The following is a 13,613-nucleotide window of genomic DNA, read 5'->3' on the forward strand; positions in this document are numbered from 1 at the left end:
GTTGTAACATTGCTACAGATACGTTAGCATTCAGTAATGTCTGGAAGATGTCACAGTTTCTCTTTCCATTAGGATGATGTGATGCACCTTATCCAACTCCTTATCTGAAGGTTTCACGACTTCTTTTTCGGATGAGAAACACACTGTTAAGAAATCAGGTAAAAGGTCTTGCAGCACACTTTATCAGTGTGAATACCCACTTCAGCATCCTTACAGACGTTTCCTGAGTTCACAAAAGATATGTACACTGAAACAAATTGAATAAGTTATCACATATAGGCTTGACATCTCTTAATATATTTACTGCAAAGTTTTATTCTGTGGTTTCGGAATTGAAATGTTCTCAGTATAAACTGCTACAAACTGCTTGCCTGATGCATCTGAGTTTTTTACTATGCTGAGTCTATAAATTGTGTACAGCATAATAGTTTGTTAAAAAACTGGGAAATCTCACCATTAAAATGACCATCAATTTAAATTGCACAATGGTGTGGTTGGAAAAGTTCTAGCTATTTTATTTTTAAAGGCAATTTGATAACACGGGTCAAAGTATGAGAGTATGATCAGTTGTATTCTACAGGAAATTGGCAGCATTCTACCTGTGAAATAATCAGGTCTTGTTCGTCCACTTCCGCCAGCACAAAATGAGCAAGGGTCCTAATTGGATTAATATGCTTAATATAATCAGAAGCACATTGTGACAAATGTGTGAAACCAACAGAGCTATTTATAAACTACAACAATTATAATCCTGTATTTAAGCTTTAACTCTTTTCATTTCTCTCACCCCTTGATCGATACTGTTGCACTGTAGTCAGAGCACCCCAGTTAAGCCCACAGGGATGATCTGAACAATCCAGCTGCCTGTCACAATAATCCTTTCCCACTCTGAGGGAACTTTTACAGGGGCCAGTTAACCTACCAATCAGCACAACGTTGGGATGCAGCAGCAAACTGGAGCGCCCAGGCTAGGGAAATCCAAACAGTGGTAGGGAGAATGTGTGAAGTCCACACCAGTGACGTGCGGTGAGGTCAATGGCTGGGGAGGCACTGGCTTCTATCCCATCCTAATTTAGTTGTGTGTGTGTGTTAGTTGTGTGTGTGTTACTTGTCTGTGCATGATGTGTATGTGTTAGTTGTCTGTGCGTGATTTGTCTGGGAGGAAAGGAGAGAAGGGAGAGAAGGGAGAGAAGGGAGGAAGGAGAGAAGGGATGAAAGGAAGTAGAGAAAGAAGGGAGGGAAGGAGAGAAAGAATGGAAGGAAGGAGCGAAGGGAAAAGAAAGAGAGGGAAGGAGAGAAGGGAGGGAGGGAAGAAGGGGGGGAGGGAAGGGAAGGAGAGAAGGGAGGGAGAGGGTCGGCGGTGGGAGTGGATGCCGGGGTCCAGAGCCTCCGAATCGGCCACTACAAATCAACGAATCAACCTCCCAGTCAGCGCCGCCCACGATGGAACCTAGTGCTGCGGCGCCACTGCTGAATCTAACTAACGTGGAGGGACAGTGAGGCAGCGTCAATTACATGAGCCTACATAAATGACACGCGCACTCCCTCCACTGGGCTCAAGACACGCCCCCTCAGTGAGGCAGATGTGATAGCTGCCTCCCCAGCTGCTTTTTCATTGCAGTTTCATGAAGAGACCAGCGAGCCTCAATTTTATATATTTATATGTGAAATAAGTTACCTGGACTATGGAAGGTGAGGACATGTAATGAAGGGGTTTACACACATTACTTTGGTGATATACAGAGAGATAGTAACAGGCACACGCTTATTGTCCATGCTCCATACAGTTTCTGAGGGGTTGCGCTATCAGAGGGGAGGCTGCCTCGCCTCTCATCTCTCCCTGTATTTGCAGCGGAGCTGTGTAAATTTGGCGATTTTGACAATAAAAAATTAGATTCATGTAGAAATTACATTTATAACACAGATCAGTGGAAAAGTCTTTATATTTATTTTATTTTATTATTATTTTTCTTTACTTTTCTTAACAGCTATTTTCATTGGGAGTATGACAGGTGAGGCTCTGCCTCCCCTGACCGCACATCCCTGGTCCACACAGACACTGCTGGAGGTGAGAATCAACCCCAGGATGCTCGAGCCATGAGGCAGAAACTCATCTAGCTGCATCGCTATGTTGCTTCGTCATAAACTCAAGGACACAAGGAACAGGATCTTAACATCTAACTGGACTCAGCAATGAATTTCAGTCATTTCTGATTGTTGATTTTCCAATGTCGCTGCTAATTTTGAAAGATCAGCGACTCGTAATACTATTTAGTTCAGTTCAGTTTAGTTTATTGTCACCCAGTGTACCCAGGTACAGTGAAAAGCTTTTGTTGTTGCTAACCAGCCAGCAGTAAGACAATACATGATTAAAATCAAGCCATTCACAGTATAGATACATGATAAGAGAATAATGTTTATGCAAGGTAAAGCCATTAAATTCTGATCAGTTAGTCCGATAGTAGTTCAGGACTGTGCGCTGGTTGCGGTAGAATGGTTCAGTTGCCTGATAACAGCTGGAAAGAAACTGTCCCTGAATCTGGAGGTGTGCGTTTTCACACTTCTATAACTTTTGCCCGATGGGAGAGGGGAGAAGAGGGAGTGGCCAGGGTGTGACTCGTCCTTGATTATGCTGCTTATGCTGCTGGCCTTGCTGTGGCAGCATGAGGTGCAAATGGATTAAATGGAAGGGAAGTCGGCTTGTGTGATGGCCTGGGCTGCATCTACCATTTGCTGTAATTTTGTGCATTCGTCGATGGAGCTGTTCCCAAACCAATCTGTGATACATCCCGATTAAACTTCTGTACAGATCAGCTGCAACTGACATTCCTTTGCTAGCCCTTCTTAACTGGCATCAACAGCGGCCTTCAGTTTCTCTTGGCCAAGAGAAACCGCACGAAATTGGGTTGTCACCCTTCCTCATTGTCTGAATTTAAAACACTCTTGATTGCTAACCTAAACTAATTTGAATAAAGGCCATTGACCTCATGTGGTAATTCTGATTTTCTCCTGAGATTCTGCATTTCCAGCTTTGAGGATTTTTAAATGTCAGATTTCCAATATCTGTTGTTCTTTGCTCTTCTATTACAGCCAATTTTTATTTTAACATTTCCATCACATTTCTTCCAAGTTTCACATGTGCCTTCCCAAATTCTCTTTCTACTCTTTGCATCAACTTGCATCGAAGCCTGGACCATGACCTTAACTTATCCTTTTTGTCCAGACCATGACCTTATCTTATCCTTTTGCATTGTCTCAAAGCTTTCTACTATCAACAATTACTTCTTCCATCTGTCCTTAATTCCCAAATGGTGTCCATGCACAGCTCCTTTATGCCCTTGGGTTAATTTTATTGTGTTATATAGGAATTAAAATTTCTACAGTGTGAAAATGAAATTCCTGAAAATCAATTGAAGTTAAATGGTAATAGCAATACCACAAGTGGAGACTAATTAAAGATAAATTTTCACGTGATTGGAAAGAAACCTTTATGTCAGGTTGCAGTAAATGAAGATTGGCATAAAGGATACAGTATTTTTGGGAATCGCATAATCTTTATTATCAACACCCCTTCTGTTCGACTTTGCCACTCACTGATTTTCTTTTCTAAATTTCCAACTCCATTTTGCTGTGTCCTTATTCATTTCTTTCTAATAATGTCACCTTGTATTGTCAGTTCTCATCTATTGTCATTTTTTTTTAAACAAAACTGTCATGTACATGTACACTTTATCATTTTCTTGTCACACCAGTCAGATGCAAGTGTTCAGAGCGCAATCTAAATTGACGATGTAATCAGTATTTCAACCAAATTACAGTAGCAGTCACTGTAAGAATTGACAGACATTTTGCAGCAATTTTATTGTAATTTTTTTTTATTTCAACTCTAAGGTTTTTTGGAGCAAATAATATCATATTTAAATGAAACCCTGTTTTTGGCACTTCACATTTATCATCGGTTTTTTTTGACTGGAAGTGACAATAAGAATCAATTGAGCCAAAATAAAAACAGTCCTCCCAGATTATGAACATGGTCTTGACCTGCACTCCATGCAGCTTCCCTGTGTATTTTCACACAACTTGCAATTTAACTGCATCCTGACCTTCATACGTAGTAGGAATAAAGGCGTAGACTATTTTCTAAACGCGGAAAGGATTCTGAAATTGGAGGTCTGAAAGGGACTTGGGAGTGTTGGTGCAAGATTCCCAAAATGTTAATTTTCAGGTTGAATCAGTAGTAAGGAAGGCAAATGCAATGTTAGCATTCATTTCAAGTGAGCTAGAATGTAATGCTAATAATAAAGAACTGGTCAGACTGCATTTGGAGTATTGTGAACAGTTTTGTTCCCCATATCTGAGGAGAGATTGGATAGGGTCCAGAGGAGGTTTACGAGAATGATCCCGGGGATGATTGGGTATGATGAGAGTTGACGGTGCTGGGCCTGTGTGCACTGAAGTTTACAAGGATGAAGGGCCCCCTCATAGGAACTCACCAAATAATGAAAGGCCAAGACAGAGTGAGTGGATTGGATGTTTTCACTAGTGGGATAGTCTAGGACCAGAGGACACAACTTCAGAATAAAAGGACATATCTTTAGAAAATAAATTAGGATTAATTTCTTTAGCTGGAGTGTAATCTGTGGTATTTATTGCCACAGACGACTATGGAAACAAAGTAATGGGGTATTTGTAAAGCGGAGATTGACGGGATCTTGATAGGTAAGGGTGTCAAAGGTCACGGGTAGAAGGCGGGAGAATGAGGTTGAGAGGGAAAGATAGATCGACCATGACTGAATGACAGAATAGACTCGATGGGCCATATAGCCTCATTCTGCTCCTATGACGTATGCACACAAGAAAAACAAGGAAACAATAACACGGGAGATTAAAAGCACTTGTTCTCATACTGGTGTTTTGGCACCTGATTTAATTTGGTGCTCCACAATGGTGCAGCTACAGAAAACTTTACCGTGATTGAATTTGCAATTGGATGGACTTTTGATGAAGATGCTACTGCACTAATCCAAGAAGCATACATTCTACTCCACTGCACACCATAACATCTGGGCCATTGGCGAAATGCAGCTACCATGGGATAACTATCTCGTTTGCCTACATGAAACCACCCACACTTCTATCTGCATCAATTTCATTTTCTATGCTAAACTTTCAAAGAAAGAGAGGACTTCTCATAGGTTCTGACAAAGGGCTGCAGATTTAAAGTGTTGACCGTTTCTCTTTCCACGGAAGCTGCTTGACTTACTGAGCTGTTTCCAGTATTTGAAAATGGATGCTTGAAAATGAAGATAACATATTCAATGCACACTGCATTACACAACCTTAGCTATAATGCTGCCTCTATATCATTGGCATTGTGCAGCAGTCCAAAGGGTTCAAAATCTCAACCAATGTTCAGACCTGCATAACAGAGTTGATCGTAGGTAAGTGTACTTTGTTTATCAGTCATTGTTGTTTAAGCTATTTGCCAATAATCATGAAATGCACCAATTTTGTAGCTGGTTATGTTATAAATGCAGAGAATCACTCAATGATGTGTTACATTCAGTGCAGGTGGGAGGGAACTTTTTGTGTAATCTGTGGTTATCAGTGAATTGGGTTAATGCATGGAGAGGATTCATTGATTTGCTTTGGAGAATTTGATTTTGAAGTCCTTATTAAACTATTTTCTCCTTCATATCCCTTGCAGTCAATGCCTCTTCTGCAGAGCAAGCAAATAGCCCCGTTGTCTCTAGCAAGGATGTTTACCCAGTGGTTATGTTTCCCCTCCCTTTCACTCTTGTTCTTGTTGCATCCCAGGCCTTGCCTTCAGACCCTCATGCTCTGAGCTTCCTTGTTCCATCTCTTCTGGCACTGGCAGCTGTTTCTTGATTCTACAGAACACAGCATACAATAGGAAAGTCCACACATCCACTTGGCATATGCTCCGTTGTGCTAAGGGGCTGATTTAGGCCACCAGCTCTCATCTGCAGCGGACCTTTGGTGTTTGACACTATGACCCTGGTCCGGAATGGCTCTCATTTTACAAGCACTCAGCTTCTCTGGTTAAAATGCACAGGTTAAGGAAATAGAGGACAGTACTTCTCCATCCCTCTCAGCTCAACTGGCCACTGAAAGTCTCCAGCAGTGCATACTCCCTCATGATAAAGGTTTCACATGTGCATCCTGTAAACATGACCTTCATCCTCAAGAAAACATGGTGATCACCAACAACTTCCACTTTGAAGGGGGTGGAGAACTTCTTGCTGATAAAAAGGTCCAGTTATGAGTACTGTCAATGGCTGCCTCCATTCATGGGAAGCCAGGATTGCTGGCAAACCCCGCCTGGGATAGCACATGATCATTGCTCAAATTAAAGTAGACAAACCATTTTGTCATGGATGCAGAGCATGGGTGATCTCTGTAAAAGTCAGTAATTTCAGTTAGAAATGTAGGTATGTTATTCATGAAACAGTTTCTAATGGGAGTGGCCATGTTAACACTGGCTTCCTATCTAACGCCCTGCCTGGAGTTTTCTAACCATCTACACAGTTACAGACCTGACTGTACATGATATACACTCTAGTGGAGGAATAGCATTAAAGAAATAATTACTTTACTGTAGACGTCAGCTATACAGTGCAGAAGCAAGACCTTTGGCCCACAGTGTCCGTACTGACCAGCGATGACCCCATACACTAACACTATCCTACACACTAGGGACAATTAAAAAAATTACCAAAGCCAATCAACGAACAAACCTATATGTCTTTGGAGTGTAGGAGGAAACCGGAGCACCCAGAGAAAACCCATGCAGGTCACGGGAAGAATATACAAATTCCATACAGAATAGCACCCATAATCAAGTTCAAACCTGGGTCTCTGGCGCTGTACGTCACAACTCTACTGCTGCCACCCTAATTATTACCCATACACTGATAATACATACAACTTTTATGTCATAGCAACACTTATTAGTCTAGGGGAAAAAAAGTTCAAGTGCATGACTCATACCTTCAAACATAATGAGATTAATACTGTAGCTGAAATTGCTATCAAGCATAACATACTCATCTTAACCGGAGGGCCCAGAACCGACGCACATTAACATTAATCAGATGTGCTATGAATGCCTATTAAATGTCCAAGATAAGTTCAGCTCTTGAAAAAATATATTTAGCAACCTGACTGAATGTGTCCGGGTAATTTTGACAGGATTTGGGAGTGGGGTGGGAGGGTGTGGAGGGGCAGGGAGATTGAAGTAGTTACTGGTGTGTGAATACAGTGGGGAGTGAAGTTTTCAGTGCAGTGTATGTCTGAGATCAGTCAAACCTTGCCTGGCTCCACAGCAACATGTCTATTTTATTCTCAATTTATTTGTTAGTGACATTCATTCAGGCTTTCAGAGACCCAGAAGCAGAAGCGATCCAAGCCTTCCATGCTTCACTTCACAACATGTAATTTCCTGGGCAATAGGCCCTTTGCTTACATTTCTAAAGACCTGTCACTTATAGTGCTAGCAACACAAGGTAAATGCCCTGGTTTCATGAGCACTTTGTCTTTCATTCATGTTTTAGATGTAGAATGGTGCTCTTCAGAATTAGTCCTCATTTACCTATCTTACTATTTTAAAACAGACATTGTGCAAATCCTACACTTTTACCTATAGCTTTTTTACATTTGTTCCCTTAAAGACACCATAACAGTTTTTAAAATGTCCCAATATAGAGAAATGGCAATATAATATCATTGGGAACTTTTAATAACATTCTAAAATGATATTCCCTCTTTAAACACAAGCAAAATAATTGACCAATGCCCTTACAATTTGGCAGTAATTGTTTTTGTTGGCATTATTTCAAAATATTAGCCTTCTACAATGTTTATTATTAATGTACAATGTCTATAATAAAACAATTTATAATGTAAACATTTTCTCCGTGGTATTAACTTTCACGTGCTATCAGCCATGATCACATTGATTGGCGATGCTGACTCGAAGGGCTGAATGGCCTACTCCTGCACCTATTGTCTATTGTCTATTGTCTTTCCAGACTCCAGCAGAGGTGCAAAAATGGGGTCAGGCTACATCATCTGCTCGTTCTGCTAAAGTACTTAATGAAATCACAGGATAGTGTTACTCCAAATTGTAATGCCCAGTTCATAGAAAAATTCTGATTGTGGAGTAAACCACCCCCAGCATTTTTCTATGTAAGTGATATTGCTCCAACCATTTATAACCATTTACCACTCTAAATGAAAACCAGACCATGCAAATAAGTACTGCTGTACATTTAAGAAGAGAGTAGGACATGGTGTAAATGCATCTAGAATTTTAAAAGCATTTCTCATTTATGACATGGGCTGATGTAACAGATATGAGCATGTGCTATCAGTCACCCTTTGGATTTATTTGAATATTGAAGTATCTGAACCTACTGTAATTTATTGGAATAGGAAGCTGGTTTCATAATAGTTAGTGTTGGAAAGGTTATCCTACTTCAGTACGAATGTGCCAATATTAAACCTACTTTATTAAACCTACCAAACTTTGAGCGCATAAACCAAAAAATGGCATTATACTACCAATCCTGCTCACCCACTAAAACGTATCCATGAGCCAAGCTGAGAGAATATTTTGTACCTACCTCTTTTGCAATGCAATCCCTGCCACAATGAGGGGCAGATCCAGTTCTTTCTTGAAAGTATGCCGAACATTAACACCCAGCAATCAATCCAGCAAGTTGTTCTTTTGGCCCATACTGCTTGATAATCTTACAAGGCAAGGCATTGCAATATTATACAAGTGTCAGGCTCATACATAAAGGACAGTTTTAAGGTAAAATAATGAACTTCATGGTATTGTGTGGCATTAAAACATTAGAGAAGGATAACATCCAGATTAGCCAATCAATCATTTATTCAATCACGTAATTTATTGCACTATTGTACAGGTTGCAATAACTATAATATTATGAGAAACCTAAATCTTTTAAATATTATAGCAGCACATTTTCAAAGGTGTTTATCTAATATCTTTGGTTCATTATTAAATGCAGAATATATTTCTACAAATTACATTGAAGCACAACATTGGACACGTCTAACTTCATATCAATCCACTTGTTCCAATCCGAGTCAGTCACTGCTTCCAACGACAAAAAGGTGGGCAAACAGTTTGTTCAGATTAGATCATTCTGGTCCTCCTCAGGTCTTGCAGTTTTGAGAAAAAGATTACTCAATAAGAATGTAAAGTACTATTTTATGCAAAAGGAATGATGCACTGAATATTATTTTCTAATATTTCATTAACATGGTGAAAATAATTCCTTGATTATTCACTGAATGGACGGTTTAATGTTTGTGTTTATTGAATTTAACTTTGGAAATAATTTGGTGATTATTCCTGGACTTCACTTGAAAATTTGGTTTTTTTTAAATAAAAAAAGGCTGTAACAGTAGTCATGTCCAGAAAAATGAAAATTAGAACTTTTAATGGTATGATTGATTTCAATTTAAATGCCCACTTTTAAGGCAAACTCTATAATTTTATTATAGTTATTTCTTTCCAAATTTTTTTCAACCCCTAGTTGTTTTGCAAGTCAGTTCATTTTCAATGGTTAATGGTTTTCAAAACTGCAACCAGTAATTTTATTATTTTTTCAAAATTAATCAACACCACAACGCTAATAGAATGTATCTTAGCTGATAGACCAGAAACAGCATTACGTTGGGCCATTATTGTTATTACTTAAATTATTCAACTATTTTGTCTCTGGTGGATCACTTCATTGTAAATTAAAGTAAGTATATCAGTACTAAGTGGGTCTTTACTGGCTAAAGCTTAGAGGGAGTTGGGGGGTGACATTTATTTCAGTGGCAACTCAAAACACATAGCTAATCATAGCTTATTTTACACTTGCCAAATGTTTTTCATCAAGAGGGAATGGATAGTCAAGTAGGATAAAATCTCAATGGATAATTAATTCTTGTTTTTCGTCTGCAACTACCAAAGTCCAATTCACATTCCCCACCCTCATTATTATCTTATACATTGACAAGGTAACCACTAAAACATTGTTCATGATTGAAAATTTAAGCTTTTTGAAGTTCCTTATTAAATTATCATTTTCATTCTGGCCATTAGTCCTATTTTTCTTTTAATTTCCACCAGTTAAAATTACTTCATTGTCCATTGGCCTGCTTGGAGATTGTACAGTTTAATCATGACTTACTTTGATTATATTTTCTTATGCTAGCTACTTTATTCAACCTTATAATACTTTGTTGATTGGTGATCAAATTGAACATTTTCAATGTCTAACGGGACCCCTATATAATTTACAACACCAACATTAGTTATTAAAGCTACATATTTCACATATTCTACATCCAATGAGTGGTACTTTATACGTATGTTTAATCTCTCATCTTCTACCCACTTATAAACTGCCCAGTTATAAATATTACACAAACAGCTCCAATTCCATTATCTGTCCTAATTTGAAATCCGGCAGTTTTGACAGATTTGCATTGATTCAAATCATTTATATAAATTGTAACTAAATGTGGTCCTAAGATCCATCCATGGAGAAATGCATGTAATATCTCAATCAATCAATCAATCAATCAATCAATCAATCAATCAATCAATCAATCAATCAATCAATCAAAGACTTGATTGTCATTCAAAAATACACCAACAAATGCAAGTCTGAATGAACTTTCGTTGCATCTGGCTCACCGTGCAACATAAAATAACAAAAGGATAACATAGATTAAAAAAATAAAATGGATAAAAAGATAAAATAGATAATAGTGGCAAGCACATTATATGGAATTCAAGAGTCCGATGGCTAGGGGGAAGAAGCTGTTGCAAAACCAGGCCGTTCTGCTCCTTATACTGCGAAACCTTTTGCCCGAGGGCAGCAGAGTGAACAGTCCATGATGGAGATGTGTGGGGTCTTTTATAATGCTGTTGGCCTTGGACAAGCAACGTTTGCTCGCAATGTCCCGGATTGAAGGAAGAGAAGTCCTGATGATTTTTTCAGCCGTCCTCACCACTCTCTGCACGGACTTCCAGTCGGAGGCTTTGCAGTCCCCAAACCAGACAGAGATGCAGCTGGTCAAAATGCTCTCTATGGTGCCCCTGTAGAAAGTGGTGAGGACGGGATGGGGGAGGTGAGCTCTTCTCATCCAGCGCAGAAAGTGCAAACGCTCCTGCGCTCTCTTAACTAGTGATGCAATATTTTGTGACCAGGTCTGCACCCCCAGGAACTTAGTGCTACTGACCAACTCTACATCGATGTCATTATCTCCTTTCATCCTGATATTATTCCTCCAACAGGTACCTATTGTTTTCTACTCCTCAATGAGTTTCTTATTCATTCTCTGACCAAGCTTAAATGTGCAGCTTTACACGACACTAATAGGTTTGTAGGTGCAACTTTGTCAAATGATTTTAGAAGTCTATACTTATCACATCATAGGCCAAGTTATTAAAAGGGTGATTCCTCAAGTGTATCCATGACACCCGTGTTTATTATAGGTCTATTGCCACAAAAACTAAGGAGGCATTTCTGACTTTCCTGGCATATCTCTCTACAAAGCACAGGGAAATAACTACAGCCACTTATATGTAGAGAGAAATGCATGCATTTTATTATTCTGAAAAATCAATATGGAATATATTGTGAAAAAAGCAAGGAATTGTTGAATGTATGCAGCAGACAAACCAGCATTTAGAAAGAAAAGTTAATGATCAGATTTTATTTGGACGTACTGCAATGACAATGCCAGGACTTCCTGCAATTAATTTACATTTTGTAGATGGAATTATTTTTATCTCAACATTGTAAAAAAACTAATTATAACTATCTATGTTTCCCCATTTGAAATAGCATTTCAGACTCAGAATATATTTAAAAAAACACATACGTAAGCCATATTGGATTGAAACATGTGAATTCACATTCCGTGAAAGAGAAATGTCTTTCTTAACATGTCCAGTTTTACTATTGGCCTGCTCTGAATTTTAATAAAAAATTATGACTAACGTCTTCTACACTTATAGCATACTGTAACCATACTGTGAGACATTTCCATCTATGATGTTATGGTTTATAAATGCAACTGCTCACATTGCAGAAACAGTACAACCGCTACCAAAACAAAGTTCACCACCAAAATTGAATTTGATATGAAATATTAATTTACCAATTAATTAACAATTAGTGATAAACTTCATAAGTTCATATAGTTACAGAAGATAACTAATGAAAAAGAAAATATTGCCAAATATCAGTGGTGTCATTTAGAAATTCTTAACTAGGGTTAAAGATCAGGATTATTAATGCATTTTAATTATTGATTTGTATATCAGTTATCTGCTCGTGATGTTTTAATGGATTTTCTAACTAGTTTAGTTCAGAGAGATTTAATGTTGGCTTATTAATACTGACAAACATAATTTCAATGCCAAAATGGAAGCTATACAGCATCAATATTTCAGTTATTAGTGTGCATTAAAATAATTGGCAGATTCCAAAATGCTTCTCATTTATGCCAAGTATCAACAATTTCAGTCTATAGCAAAGCACTTTTTAAACATCTTCCATTTGGATACTCTATATGCACACATAAAATACTTAGTATTTTAATAAATGTAGTAAATATCCCCATTTTGGAACATTAAAAATCCGTGGTGTAATTTATCCCAATATTAGTGTAGACTCAGCTCTAAACATTCAATTTATATGTATTTGTTATATGTACTTATGCAAAGGTAGAATGGTAAATAATGTCATTGCGAATTTAAAACTAAATAGTACATTATAATGTCGCCCTCTCACCCAGGTCTACAAAGGACTGATAGAGAGCATCCTCACCACAGGCATCACGGTGTGGTATGGAAACACCACACAGACAGAGAGGAAGGCTCTGCAAAGAGTCATAAAGACTGCAGAGAGGATTATCAGAACGGAACTCCCCTCCATGGACACAATCTACACACAGCGCTGTCAAAAAAGAGCAGAGAGAATCATCAGAGACACACTACATCCAGCTCACTCCCTGCTCAAACACAAAAACTGCACATACAACCTCAGGCACAGACGAGCGGACAGCATCGCCACAAACAGAACACGCTTTTTTAAGAGCTTCTTCCCTGCCACAGTGAGACTCTTGGCCAAAACAAAATGAACTGATGTCCTGACCTACCTCATAGCATATCATATTATATCATATTATATTGTCTCCTGGGCCTGTGCAATTTACAATGCAATCGACACTTTTATATAGGGTTTGTGCAATTTACAATGCTCTCACTTTCCCCTTTATATAGGGTTTTAGGCACTTTCTTTTTTATTTCTAGAGAAGTATATGTTTTTATAGATTATGTGTCTTTCTGTGTGTCTTTTTAATTTGACTTGACTTGACTCTCTGAACAACCGCACAAGAGTTCCTATGTGTGTAAGCACAAATGGCAAATAAAGTTTTTGACCTTTGACCTTGATAATGTCATCAGAAGCACAGCCAGAGAAAGGTAGTGTTCAAAAAGGAACTGCAGATGCTGGAATATCGAAGGTACACAAAATTGCTGGGGACGTTCAAAGTTC

This window comes from Amblyraja radiata, chromosome 2 (assembly GCF_010909765.2).
Source record: "Amblyraja radiata isolate CabotCenter1 chromosome 2, sAmbRad1.1.pri, whole genome shotgun sequence".
Lineage (NCBI taxonomy): Eukaryota > Metazoa > Chordata > Chondrichthyes > Rajiformes > Rajidae > Amblyraja > Amblyraja radiata.